This window comes from Choloepus didactylus, chromosome 16 (assembly GCF_015220235.1).
Source record: "Choloepus didactylus isolate mChoDid1 chromosome 16, mChoDid1.pri, whole genome shotgun sequence".
In the NCBI taxonomy this organism is placed as follows: domain Eukaryota; kingdom Metazoa; phylum Chordata; class Mammalia; order Pilosa; family Megalonychidae; genus Choloepus; species Choloepus didactylus.
Window position 1 is genome coordinate 59,659,894 of NC_051322.1, and position 12,853 is coordinate 59,672,746.

Below are 12,853 nucleotides of genomic sequence, written 5' to 3' on the forward strand. Positions count from 1 at the left end.
TACCCAACTGTCCAAAAAGATCTGACACCATTACTGCTCAAACTCTTTAAAAAAATTAAAGGAAATGGAACACTACCTAGCTAATTTTATGACGCTAACATCACTCTAATACCAAAACCAGATAAAGATGCTACAATAAAGGAAAACTATAGGAAATCTCCCTAATGAATATAGATGCAAAAATTCTCAACAAATACTTGTAAATTGAATCCAAAGACACATTAAAAGAATTATACACCACAAACTAAGTAGAGTTTATTCCAGGCATGCAAGGGTGGTTCAACATAAGAAAATCAGCAATGTAATACAACATATTAACAATTTGAAAGGGAAAAGTCATATGATCATCTCAATTGATGCTGAAAATTCATTCAACAAAATTCAGCATTCTTTCCTGATAAAAACATTGTAGAAAAAAATGTAGGAATTGAAAGAAACATCCTCAGTATGATAAAGGGAATATATGAAAAACCCACAGCCAGTATAGTACTCAGTGGTGAGAGACTGAAAGCTTTCCCCCTAAGATCAGGAATGAGGCAAGGATGCCCACTGTCATCATTATTGTTCAACAAAGTGCTAAAAGTTCTAGCCAGAGCAATCAGGCAAGAAAAAGAAATAAAGGGTATCCAAATCAGAAAGGAAGAAGTAAACTTTCATTAGTTGCAGATGTTATGATCCTATTTGGAAAATCCTGAGAAATCAATGACAGACATACTTGAGCTCATATACAAATTCAGCAAAGTGGTGGGATATAAGATTATTGTGCAAAAATCAGTAATGTTTCCATACATTAATAATGACCTAACTGAAGAGGGAATCAAGAAAACAATTCCACTCACAATGGCAACTAAAAGAATCAAGTATCTAAGAATAAACTTAACCAAAGATGTAAAGGACCTGTACACAGAAAACTATAAAACTTTACTAAAAGAAATCAAAGAGGACCTAAATAGGTGGGAAGATATTCTGTGTTCATGGATAAGGCAAAATGTTGTTAAGATGTCAATTCTACCCAAATTGATCAACAGATTTAATGTAATACAAATCAAAATTCCAACAACCTACTTTGCAGCCTTGGAAAAGCTAGTTATTAAATCTATTTGAAAGGGAAAGGGGCTTCCAATAGCCAAAAACATCCAAAAAAGAAGAACAAAATGGGAGGACATATCTCTCCTGATTTTAAAACCTACTATAAAGCCACAGTGTTCAAAGCAGCATGGTATTTGCACAGACAGACATTTATCAATGGACTCAAATTAAGAGCTCAGAAATAGATGCCCAGATCTATGGTCAACTGATTTTTGACAAGGTCCCAAATCCACTGAACTGGAAGAGAACAGTCTCTTCAATAAATGGGGCTGTGAGAACTGAATACCCATATGCAAAACAATGAAAGAGGACCCCTACCTTACACCCTATACAAAAATAAACTCAAAGTGGATGAAAGACCTAAATGTAAGAGCCAGTACCATAAAACGCCTAGAACAAAATATAGGGAAACCTCTTCAAGACCTAGTAATAGGAGGTGGCTTCTTAGACTTTACACCCAAAGCACAACCAACAAAAGAAAAAAACAGGTAAAATGCTTCTGTGTCTCAAAGGGCTTTGTCAAAAAGGTGAAGAGGCAGTGTACAGGTTTGTAAATATTATGTCCCCCAGAAAAAGCCATGTTCTTTGATGTAATCTTTTGTGGGCAGACATATCAGTGTCAACTAGATTGTAATTCTTAGAGTGTTTCCATGGAGTTGTGCCCCACCCAACTGTGGGTGATGATTCTGATTGGATAATTCCCATGGAGGTGTTACCCCACCCATTCAGGTGGGTCTAAATTAAATCACTGGAGCCATATAAATAGCTGACAAACAGAAGGAACTCAGTGCAGCTGAGAGTGACATTTTGAAGAGGAGCTACAGCCAAGAGAGACACTTTGAAGAGGGCACAGAAGCTGAGAGAGTAGCTGCAGATGAGACAGTTTGAAGATGGCCATTGAAATCAGACTCTTGCTCCGGAGAAGCTAAGAGAGGACAAACACCCCAAGAGCAACTAAGAGTGACATTTTTGAGGAACTGCAGCCCAGAGAGGAACATCCCGGGAGAAAGCCATTTTGAACCACAACTCTGGAGCAGACGCCAGCCATGTGCCTTCCCAACTAACAGAGGTTTTCCGGACAACATTGGCCATCCTCCAGTGAAGGTACCGAACTGTTGATGCCTTACCTTGGACACTTCATGGCCTTAAGACTGTAACTTTGTAACCAAATAACCCCCCTTTATAAAAGCCAATCCATTTCTGGTGTTTTGCATTCTGGCAGCATTAGCAAACTAGAACAGGAAGCTAAGTCAATGGGATAAAATATTTGGAAACCATATCTCTGATAAGGGATTGATATCCAGTATAAATAAAGAAATCCTACAACTCAACAACAAAAGTACAAACAATCCAATTACAAAATGAGCAAAAAATATGAATAGACTTTTTTTCTGAAGAGGAAATACAAATAGCTAAAAAGCACATGAAAAAATGTTCATCTTCATTAGCTATTAGGGAAATGCAAATCAAAACCCAATGAGATATCATCTCACACCAATAAGAATGGCTGCCAATAAACAAACAGGAAACTACAAATTCTGGAGAGGCTGTGGAGAAATTGGAACACTTATCCACTGGTGGTGGGAACATATAATGGGACAGCCACTGAGGAATATAGTTTGGCAACTTCTCAGACAACTAAATATTGAGTTGCCCTACTACCTGGCAATTCCACTACTTGGTATTTACCCAGAAGATCTAAAAGCAGTGACACAAAAAGACATTTTTACACTGATGTTCATAGCAGCATTATTCACAATTGCCAAAAGATGGAAACAATCCAAGTGTCCTTCAAAAGACAAGTGGAGAAACAAAATGTGGTATATACATAAGATGGAATATTATGCAGCAGTAAGAAGGAATGAGGTCTTGAAACATGTCACAACATGGACGAACCTTGAGGACATAATGCTGATTGAAATAAGTCAGTCTCAAAACAAGAGATATTGTATGATTTCACTAATAAGAACCCTTTATATAATGTAAAATCAGAGTCTTAAAATGTAGAATATAGGTGATCTAGACATAGACAGACGCTAAAGAAAGGGGAGTGGTTACCTCATATGTACAGAGTTGTTAACAAGGTTGAACTTAAAGGTATGAGAATGGACAATGGTGATGAGAGTTCATTAATGGGATTATAAGTAACAGTGCCATACTGAAGGCGAATGTGATTTAAAAGGGTTGCTTAAAGTCATGTGTCTCACAGATTAGCACTACAAATATAAATAAGTTCTTGCATGATCTACTTCAAAAGTATGACACTAGTACAAAAAGTTAACAACAGAGTGGTATATGGGAAAAACTACCTACCGTATGCTATGGTACATTATATTTACTAGGAATACTTTATTAATACCAACACTAATACTAGGGGTAAATAATTGGGGGCAGGGGATAAGAGTTATGGGACATTTTGGGTTATGATAATTGTCTAAAATTGAGAGTGATGATGATTGTACAACTGATTGAGGATAATGTGATTCATTGATCGTTTATTTTGGATAGAATATATGCTATGTGAAATTAGTGTTCTCCTATTTAATAAGTCAAGCCCTCGATCTTGAGGTTTGCTCTTACGAAACTTCCTTCTGTAAAGGGGAAACTAAGCCTACCTATAATTGTGCCTAAGAGTACCTTCCAGAGAACCTCTTTTGTTGCTCAGACGTGGCGTCTCTCTCTATAAGCCCAACTCTGCAAATAAATTCATTAACCTCCCTCCTACATGGAACATGACTTCCAGGAGTGTGAGCCTCCCTGGCGACATGGACCTGACTCCCAGGGATGAGCCTGGTCCTGGCATTGTGGGATCAAGAATGCTTCTTGACCAAAAGGGGGAAAAGAGAGGCAATAAAATAAGGTTTCAGTGGCTAAGAGATTTCAAATAGAGTCGAAAGGCTATTCTGGTGGTTACTCTTAGGCAAACTTCAGGTAGATATTGCAAATTATCACAGTATGCCAAGCACCAACCAACAGTATTCCTGAAAACCAACCAACAGCATTCCCAAATACTCAGATCTCTATTTGAGACTATAGAAGTTTCACTCACTAACTTTATTTTTCAGAAACTTAAAACCTCCAGATTGTTCCTATGTCAGATAAGTCCTGAAACTCAGAGGCATCAGTTTCTTCAAGAACATCAACAAGCTTCATCTCCCTTCCCCATTAGGTTGACTCCCCTTTTCAGTATGAACAGATTACAGTGTCATTGCCTAGATGTCCCTGAAGATTGAAATAGTTATCAAATGAGAAGTAGCAACAGACAAGATAGGATTTAACAAAGGATTATGAATACTGAATCATTACATAGATATTTCTTTTTAGTCCCTAGTGTATTAGAACAGCTAGAAGGAAATAACTGAAATTGTGGAACAGTAACCCATACCACACTTTGAAATTTGCTCTATAAACTGTACTTTGAATGTTATCACTTTTCTGTACATATGTTATATTTTGCAACAAAAATGTTTTTTAAAAAAAGACAATGACAAAGTATAATTAAAAAAAAAAAAGAAAACCACAGTAGCTACATATGAGCCTTTCTTAAAGACAAGAACAAAAACAACTATTGGATGAAGAGAGCATTAACAATGAGAAGAATCACAATAAGTAACTAAGGAGTCATTTATACATAGGATTATTCATTACATTGTTGTTTATAATACCAAAAGATTAGAACCAACTTTAATGTCCATAAATAGGGTACAGGTTAAACAAATCATTTTGCAAGGATTCAATGAACTATTCTGCAGTTGTTAAAAAGAATGACAGTTCCACATTTGCTGGTACAGAATAATCTTAAAGATACATTATTAAGACCGAGGGGAAAAAGTATGGTTGAGAAGAGTCTAAATAATAAACATAAACATGATTGACCTCAATGCCTCAGTAAATAGAAAGATATTGCCTTAAAATGACAGAGAGTATTTATTTAAAATGATGTTTAAACATGATGTTTAAAGATGAATTATTTCCTTGGAAAACAGGCTAAGGACAAGTATGCCTGTTATCTATCTCTACTGCCCTATCTAAGACACTGAGACTTAAAAAAGTCCAAAGCATTATTACTTTAGAAATACATGCTATTTTATCAAATCTAAAATTTTCCATTTTTTCACATTTTAACCTTTCCAAAATTCAGATACATCTCATCTCAAAATCAAAGGTTTGTCACAGTGTCTCCCCCTTTCTTTTGGTGGTATGTAAAATAATTATGTCTTAAAATTGATGGTGATGAAATATGATAGTTATCAATATAAATTTCAGAAATTCAAAATAATTGAGATAATTTTATACACCCAAAAGGAGTTCAGCAAAATGATGCATGAATGGTGCTAAATATATCATAATCAACAATATCCCTTTTTAAAGATAATCATGAAATATTCTAAACTCTAAACTAAGGCTCTATTCAGGACAGCAACAAACATTTTAGAATACCTAGAAATGGTCTCACTGACAAATGTCTGTGGCCTGGGTGATAAAATTCACAAAACTTTAAGAAATATTTTTGAAGTTTTTTGAATAAATGTTATTAATTCCTGACTGGGAAGATGGAATATTATAAAGATTTTTGTTCTTGATTAATTTATAAATTTAAATTTTTTTCTGTTAAAAAAGGCAATAGAATTGGGGGTAGAGTGGGAGATACTTGAAAATTATTTTAAAAATCATATGTAAGAAAAACAGGTTAAAGTAGAAACTTTCTTTTTAAGAATAACAAGGAAGGACTAGCTTTTCTGAGCTATTAAAATACACTACGTAATTAGAGTTATATTATTATATGAGTAGAATAAATATAACTACCATGGTGGAATAGGATAGATAGTTCAGGATTAAATATAATAATGTATAAAAATTAATGTGTGATAATGAAGGCACAATAATCAATAGTGAAAAGACAAGCTTACTTAATAAATGGTGTTAATATAATTGTTTAGCAATATAAAAGCTGCAATTAGATTCTTGCCTTATTCAATATATCAAAAATACATTCCAATTGGAATTAAAGACAAAATATATAAAACTAAACTATGGTGGATAGGGACCAAGAAAATAGAAGTGAATATATATCAAACTTATGAAAGGTGGAAGGACTTTCCAAAAATAAACAGCAAAAGAAATGCTAAAGAAAAAGTACAGGTTGGACATAATTTAAAAAGTAAACATTTTGGTGTCAAAATTACATCCCCAATTTTAAAGTAAACAAAGAATTGGTAAAAATTTACACTTAGAGTTAGTATCTTTAGTTATCTTTAGACTCATACAAATTGATAAAAAAATTCTAGGACTTAATTGATGAATAGGCACAGAACTTAAAGAAATTAATTCACAGAAAAAGAAAAACAACCAGTCAACAAACATATGGAAAAATATTTAAACTCAGAGTAATCAAAAATATGCAAATTGACACAATAATGAGCCTAGATTAAAATAATAATACACTCAGTGCCCGCGAAAGGATGAAAAAAAGGCAGATTACTGTTTTGAAAAAGAATCTGGAAAAATATGTCAAAAGCATTTAAACAGCTTTGGCCCTGAGAATCACTCCTAAAGAAATAATTCTAAATAAACAAACAAAAAAATGTATGCATAAAGATGTTTATAGTAGCACTATTTATAGGATGAACAGATAAGGGTAAATAAACTATGGTAAATTTCTGGAATGGACTACTATGTAGGTATTAAAAGTTATGTGTAGAGTAAAATATGCTTATAAGATTATTAAGCTGAAATAAAACAGGATACAAGAATTGTAAATTTAGCATATAAGGCAAACAAACCTTTGCATAGAAAAACAAAGATTAAAAGAAAACTCCAATTGTATCGATAGTGCTCATAATTGGGTTGGTGGGAATATGGGTGGTTTTTGTTCTCTGTCTTACTTTTCCATATTTTCCAAAATTTAAAAAATAAGCTTGTACTATTTTTATAATGAAAAGAAAAACATAGTTATTGCTTTTAAAGCCCTAGCCTATGCCCTAGGGAATGGATGAAGGAGCAATGGCAAGAACACATATAAACAAAAAACAAATGTATGAATTCAACTGGCAGAGTATTTACACCGTCTACAAATAAAAAGGGATAAAGTGCATAAGGTATCATGGTAATTAAGAAAGGGTATATAAAGTGTTTATAGACAATATTTATATAATTATGGATAGGTATGAGGAATCAGTGTCTCCCAGTTACAGAGATTTGGGGGAAGATGTTAGATTTCAGGAGGTACTTGAATGATGGAAGAGGGGGAGGGAAAATGGTGATATATCAGAAACAGACATTCTAGGTGTTTGGTTATGGGACTTAAGGTTGGGACTGAGAAGTAATAAAAGCTGTGAGAATAAAACAAGAGAAGTAAATATTCAATGAACAGCCTGTAGTTGATTTAAAAAAAAAAAAAAAAAAAGATACAAGAACCTAAAAAGCAGTGGGTCAGAAAACACACTAAGCCTTGGAACTCAGTGGTATGGTGCTGGGTAAAGGGGGAATTTGGAGAGGAGGCTGTTGCAAAAGATGAAAGAGCATGAGACAAGCTATGCGTATCTATCATTACTTCCTTGATTTAGGCTTCCCACTCCCATGGTCACACACCTACCATCTCAGGGGTTCCACAAAACAGTCACTGCCCTTGGAATAAATTGTAATATCAGCCACTTGCATGCTTGGGCTTCTGAATGTGGCAACAGCAGGGTCCCCAAAATGGCAAAGGCATAGAGCAGTGGGAGTAATTGTTATACAGAAATCTATTTTCCCTCTGTTTCTTCACTCTGTTTCTAGGGTCAATGCAAGTATTTTTGCACTTGAATGGAATAGCAGCTTCCAAGAAATAAAAAACAGATGTTAGAGGAAAGCTTTCCAGAATGAGTCAGGAGGAACTTTAAGGGCACTCTGGGCTCATGACTTGCCCTATACTTTTCCTTGCTGTAATCTTGATAGATGCTCCTATGCCCAAATCTGCCTAGGCAGCATCAAGGCTGTATTAGATCTAAAAATGTCAAAATATAGCTACTCCCAAGCCTGAATACCCTGTATAAAGAAAAGAAAATCTTGGTGGATCTCAAAATGAGTAAAGGGAAAGGAATGTATTCTTTCTGATTCAATCCAAAGATCTAGAGAAATATTACACACAAACTACTTTTGTGTAAATATTAATCATATAAAACCAACCTTTTAAAACAGAATTGAACCTAAATTTTCACAGCTTTCTGTTCACTAAAGTTGTTCAAAATCAAACGAAGTTGTTCTACATTAAAAAAATTTTAATGACCTTTTGGAAAGTTATATTAAACATAAGTATCATACTTTCTTGGAAATGTTAGCTGAAGTTTCTATAGGAACTCAGCCACATCACATTCTTAACACACTTGTGGTATGCATTTTTCAAATAACATAAAATTTATGACACAATTACCATAGATGTGCAATTTATGGTAGGTACCTGTGTTTTAGAGATAGAATTGACATGATTATATGCATTAAATGGAGAAAATAGAAATATATAGCTAAAACTGTGTTTATATGGGAATATAACTTTGTAATTTAATAATTTAAACAGTCTAGCAGCATTATTTAATTTTGTTTAAAAAGCCTTTACTTTTTTGTTCTTTGTTTGTTTTTGGTACAAAGGTTATGTTGACGTAAAGGCAGTTAATTGTTATACCTTTACAACACTCCATTGTGGACAGCTTCCTCATATGATGCGTAATATGTAAAAGGAGCTCCTATAAAAGGAGCTTCCAATAAATATCTACATACACATTTACTTATGAATAATCCCCCCCCCAATCTGTGTTGGTTATTGATAGATGAGAAACTACCCCAAAACTTAATGGCTCAAAATAATCACTGTGCCAGTTTGTATATATTGTCCCCCAGAAAAATCCATATTCTTTGATGCAATCTTGTGAGGGCAGACGTTTTACTTTTGATTAAGTTGGAGCCTTTGCATTAGGTTGTTTCCATGGAGATGTAACCCACCCAACTCTAGGTGATAGCTCTGATTAGATAATTTCCATGGAGGTGTAGCCCCACTCATTCAGTGTGGGCCTTGATAAGTTTACTAGAGCCCTATATAAGTGCTCAGACAGAAGGAGCTCAGAGCTTCAGCCAAGAGAGAGCCACTGAGAATGACATTTTGAAAAGCAGCCGCAGCTAAGAGAGGACAAAATGCCCCAGGAGCAACATTTTGGGGAACGCCATTTTGAAACGCAACCTGGGAGTAAGCAGATGCCAGCCACGTGCCTTCTGAGCTAACAGAGGTTTTCCAGATGCCAATGGCCATCCTTCAGTGAAGGTACCCTTTGTTGAAGGCTTACCTTGGATACTTTATAGCCTTAAGACTGTAACTGTGTAACCAAATAAACCCCCTTTATAAAAGTCAATCCATTTCTGGAATTTTGCGTAACAGGCAGCATTAGCAAACCGTAACAATCACCATTCATCATTTGCTCATGATTCTGCTGTGTGGGCTGTGCTAGGGGGGGTCAGCTTGTCCCTGTTCCACATGGTGTCATCTGGGATGTTCTGAATGGCTGGGGGTTGCTGGAAGGGCTCGACTTGGGCCCTAAATGTGAGGCCTCTATTCTCGAGGTCTGCTTGATCCCTCATCTGTCTTGTGACCTCTTCACATGGTTAGTTAGCTCGGTTTTCCTCACACCATAGTGATATCCGCGTTTAGTTGGACCCTCCGAAGCACAACAGTGTTAACTGCCACGCACTCTCAAAGCATAGGCCTGATATTGGCACAATGCCACCTTCACTGCATTCTGTTGGTTAAAGCAGGTCACAAGGCCCAGATCCAATGTGGGAGGGAACTCTACAAGGGTGTGAAATACTGGAGACAAGGTTCATCGGGGGCCATCTCTGGAGGCTAGCTACCACACCAATGTTTATGAAAGAAATTCCATAAACATTAAACTGAGTCTATTCCCTACCAACAAACCAAAAGCAAAAGAATGCTCCACTTAACTGTCTTTCACTATACAAATGTCCACACCCAAATCTTTCTGAGGTTTCCCTGATCTTTCCGAAATATGCTTCATCCAAATTCTTTCAGCACTGCAATCTCTTTAGTAGGTACCAGCACGAGTCTCATCTAAACTAAATGTTTCCAGATGTTTGAATTTCAAAAACCAGAAAAATGAAGATATAAATTATTTATGTAGTTGCATCGAGTTGCCAACTTTGTAATTTTTTAACTGCAAAGTAAGAATATTAAAAAACTGTGCCATCCATTAGTACTCTTGCTTCATAAAGGAAAGTGCATTTAATTAAAAAAGCAGCAAAGACAATTTCAGATCAAAGGACACTCTTAAATTAGAACTGTTGACTTTATGAAAAGTTACTTTATGACTTTATTCATCCCTTTTTGCTACAGGTAGTAAAAACTCCACCAAGAACTTCCACTGGTTGTTAGATCCAGTGTTTGGGAATCTCTAATCAAGCCAGTATTAACAAATGTTTTCAAAGTCCTTTTTATTCTAATCCTCGCTAAAGTCACACTGGTCATATTGCAAATTCTATAAATCCCTCTTTTACACGGATTCATTTAAATGTCTGAATGCAAATAATACAATTGTGAAATACTTGTTCCTGTATTAGGATTGGATTGAGTTACAGAGTTAAGACTAGGGGCTCTGTTTCACTTCCGGTCTGCCTCCTTTGTAGCTGTGTCATGACCTTGAGCAAGTAACATAGTGTCTCTCTGCTCCTCAGTTTCCCTATCTGTGATGTGGGTATAATCACAGCAGGGTTCTTTTGAAGTTTTAATGAGATACTATGTATAAACTGTGTGCATGGAGTAGTGCATAGCACATAACACTCAATATGTATAACTGATATAACATTCTTATATTTATACACAATACCAGTATTTTGCTATTGCACTTAGGATCTCTAATATTTACAGGTTTTTCAAGAGATTAGCTACAATTGGACAACAGAATTTTAAAGTTGGAAGGGAACTTTGATGTCATATGATTCCACTCTATTTCATGGTTAAAAAGAAAACATTGATATTTACAGTCCATCTATTTTATGGTAAAAGGCAATTAGGAGTGTGTTACAATCATCAGACTAGCCTTATAAATACATCCAAGCCCCCACATAATATTTCCAGTAGTCTTGCCAGATTGGCTATCAATCCCTCAGTGCCCCTCTCCTATTGTCTTAGCTATTTAACACCTTTTCATATGGGTCCAAATGAAAATCAACATAAAGCTCACAGTTCTCTGAGAAACAACACAATTCCCACGATTACCTAAAAATGGTAATAAAAGAGGACAAGCAGGGTTTAGGAAATTTATTTTAGGGCAATTGCCAGATTTATTTTAAGCCTTATGCTTAAAAATAAGTCTAATTCACATGACTGACTTAAAATATTGGAGCCAAGAAAAGTCACCGTAAAAGCATTTAATAAAATTCCTGAATTTTGTCTTCTTTGCTGTAATTTTTGTGAAGATTTACTTCCTATCTTGATTTATACAGATTTTATATCTAAATATTTCTTAGGTATCTAATAAAATGAAAACAGAAATAGACATTTTTCAAACGATATAACATTCTTCTAACCTCTGACTCATCATTAGCCTGGTGAACTGTTTAGATTTTGCCCAAGGCTTTTTACATAGAAAGACAATTGATTAATCCGTAGCATTTTCCAGTGTGGGGTAAAACATCCACGTTTTCTATTTCTGAGATCCTTATTTGACTTATGAGCAAAAATACAGACGGATTAGAATTAAATTAGGGTAGAATTCTGCTTAAGGCAGTGAAGAACATTACTTGATCAGTAGGTTCAACAACACGTCTTTCACCTGCACTCACACCTCAGTCAATGAAGCAACTGAATTAGCAGGAAATGCCCATTATTTTTATGTTCTATATTAGTCTTGGTAAAATCTAAATTCTGTGTCTCACTGGATATTGAAATGGAAGTTGAAATGACAGCCTTAACTCAAGGTGAGAACTATGGGGGGGGGGCGGTGTTAATGGCGTGACAGAAATAGTATGAACAACTTAAAATAGTTTTTTTCCCGTGAATTTTTTTTCATTTTTTAAATTAAATTGAGCTTGACTTCTATTGACTGCATTTTACAGGGTCAATATTTTTGATGTTCCCCTGACACAACACGCCGGGCTTGGGAGGGCTGAGTGCTTGCACTGCTTGGTGATTTTCCCATTGCGTCGCAGACGGGTGGTGGGGCTCACGGGGTCCGACGATGAAATACTTGTGAAAAACAAACTCCTCTGGGGTTAACATTCTGGTGCCCGCCGACGAAAATGCATTTTGCTTCAAAAAGAACCTACCTCGATAATTACAGTGACAAAAATAACAAGCGCCCTTTCTTTCTTGTCAGAATTCTCCCGACGGGCTGCAGCTCATGCGAGGCAGAGCTGGGACAGCTGCCAGGACAGCGGCCAGAGACCTCGATAGCTCCGCCTCCCCACGGACCTCCGCGGCAGCTCCCTAGAGCCAGCGGGGCGGAGGGCTGGACCGATGCCTCACCCTCTCAACTCTTCTCGGCTCCCCCCGGCCGCCGCCCTCGCGGCCCGCGCGCCAGGCCTCAAGCTCCCGGCCCGGCCCGGCCCGGCCCGGCCCGCGCCCCTACCCCTGGGCGCCCCGCCCCACGCCGGGTCCGACCCCGCCCTGCGAGGGCGCCGTCGTGTGCGCGCGCGCGCGCGGGGTGCCCAGCTGGTTCCCCTACCCAGCGTCCGCATCGCACATGCGCAGTCCTTGCCGGCGGTCTCCGTTTGTTTGAACAGG

At 36.7% G+C, this 12,853-nt stretch overlaps 1 protein-coding gene across 1 annotated transcript in view; it reads right to left on the minus strand.

Moving 5' to 3' along the window:
- Positions 1-12,848, minus strand: part of GREB1L (GREB1 like retinoic acid receptor coactivator) — a 422,182-nt gene extending 409,334 nt beyond the window's left edge. Inside the window, exon 1 of the mRNA XM_037805493.1 lies at positions 12,397-12,848. The gene's annotated coding sequence lies outside the window, so the exon portion shown is untranslated. The remainder of the gene's footprint in view (positions 1-12,396) is intronic.
- Positions 12,849-12,853: the final 5 nt, after the last annotated feature.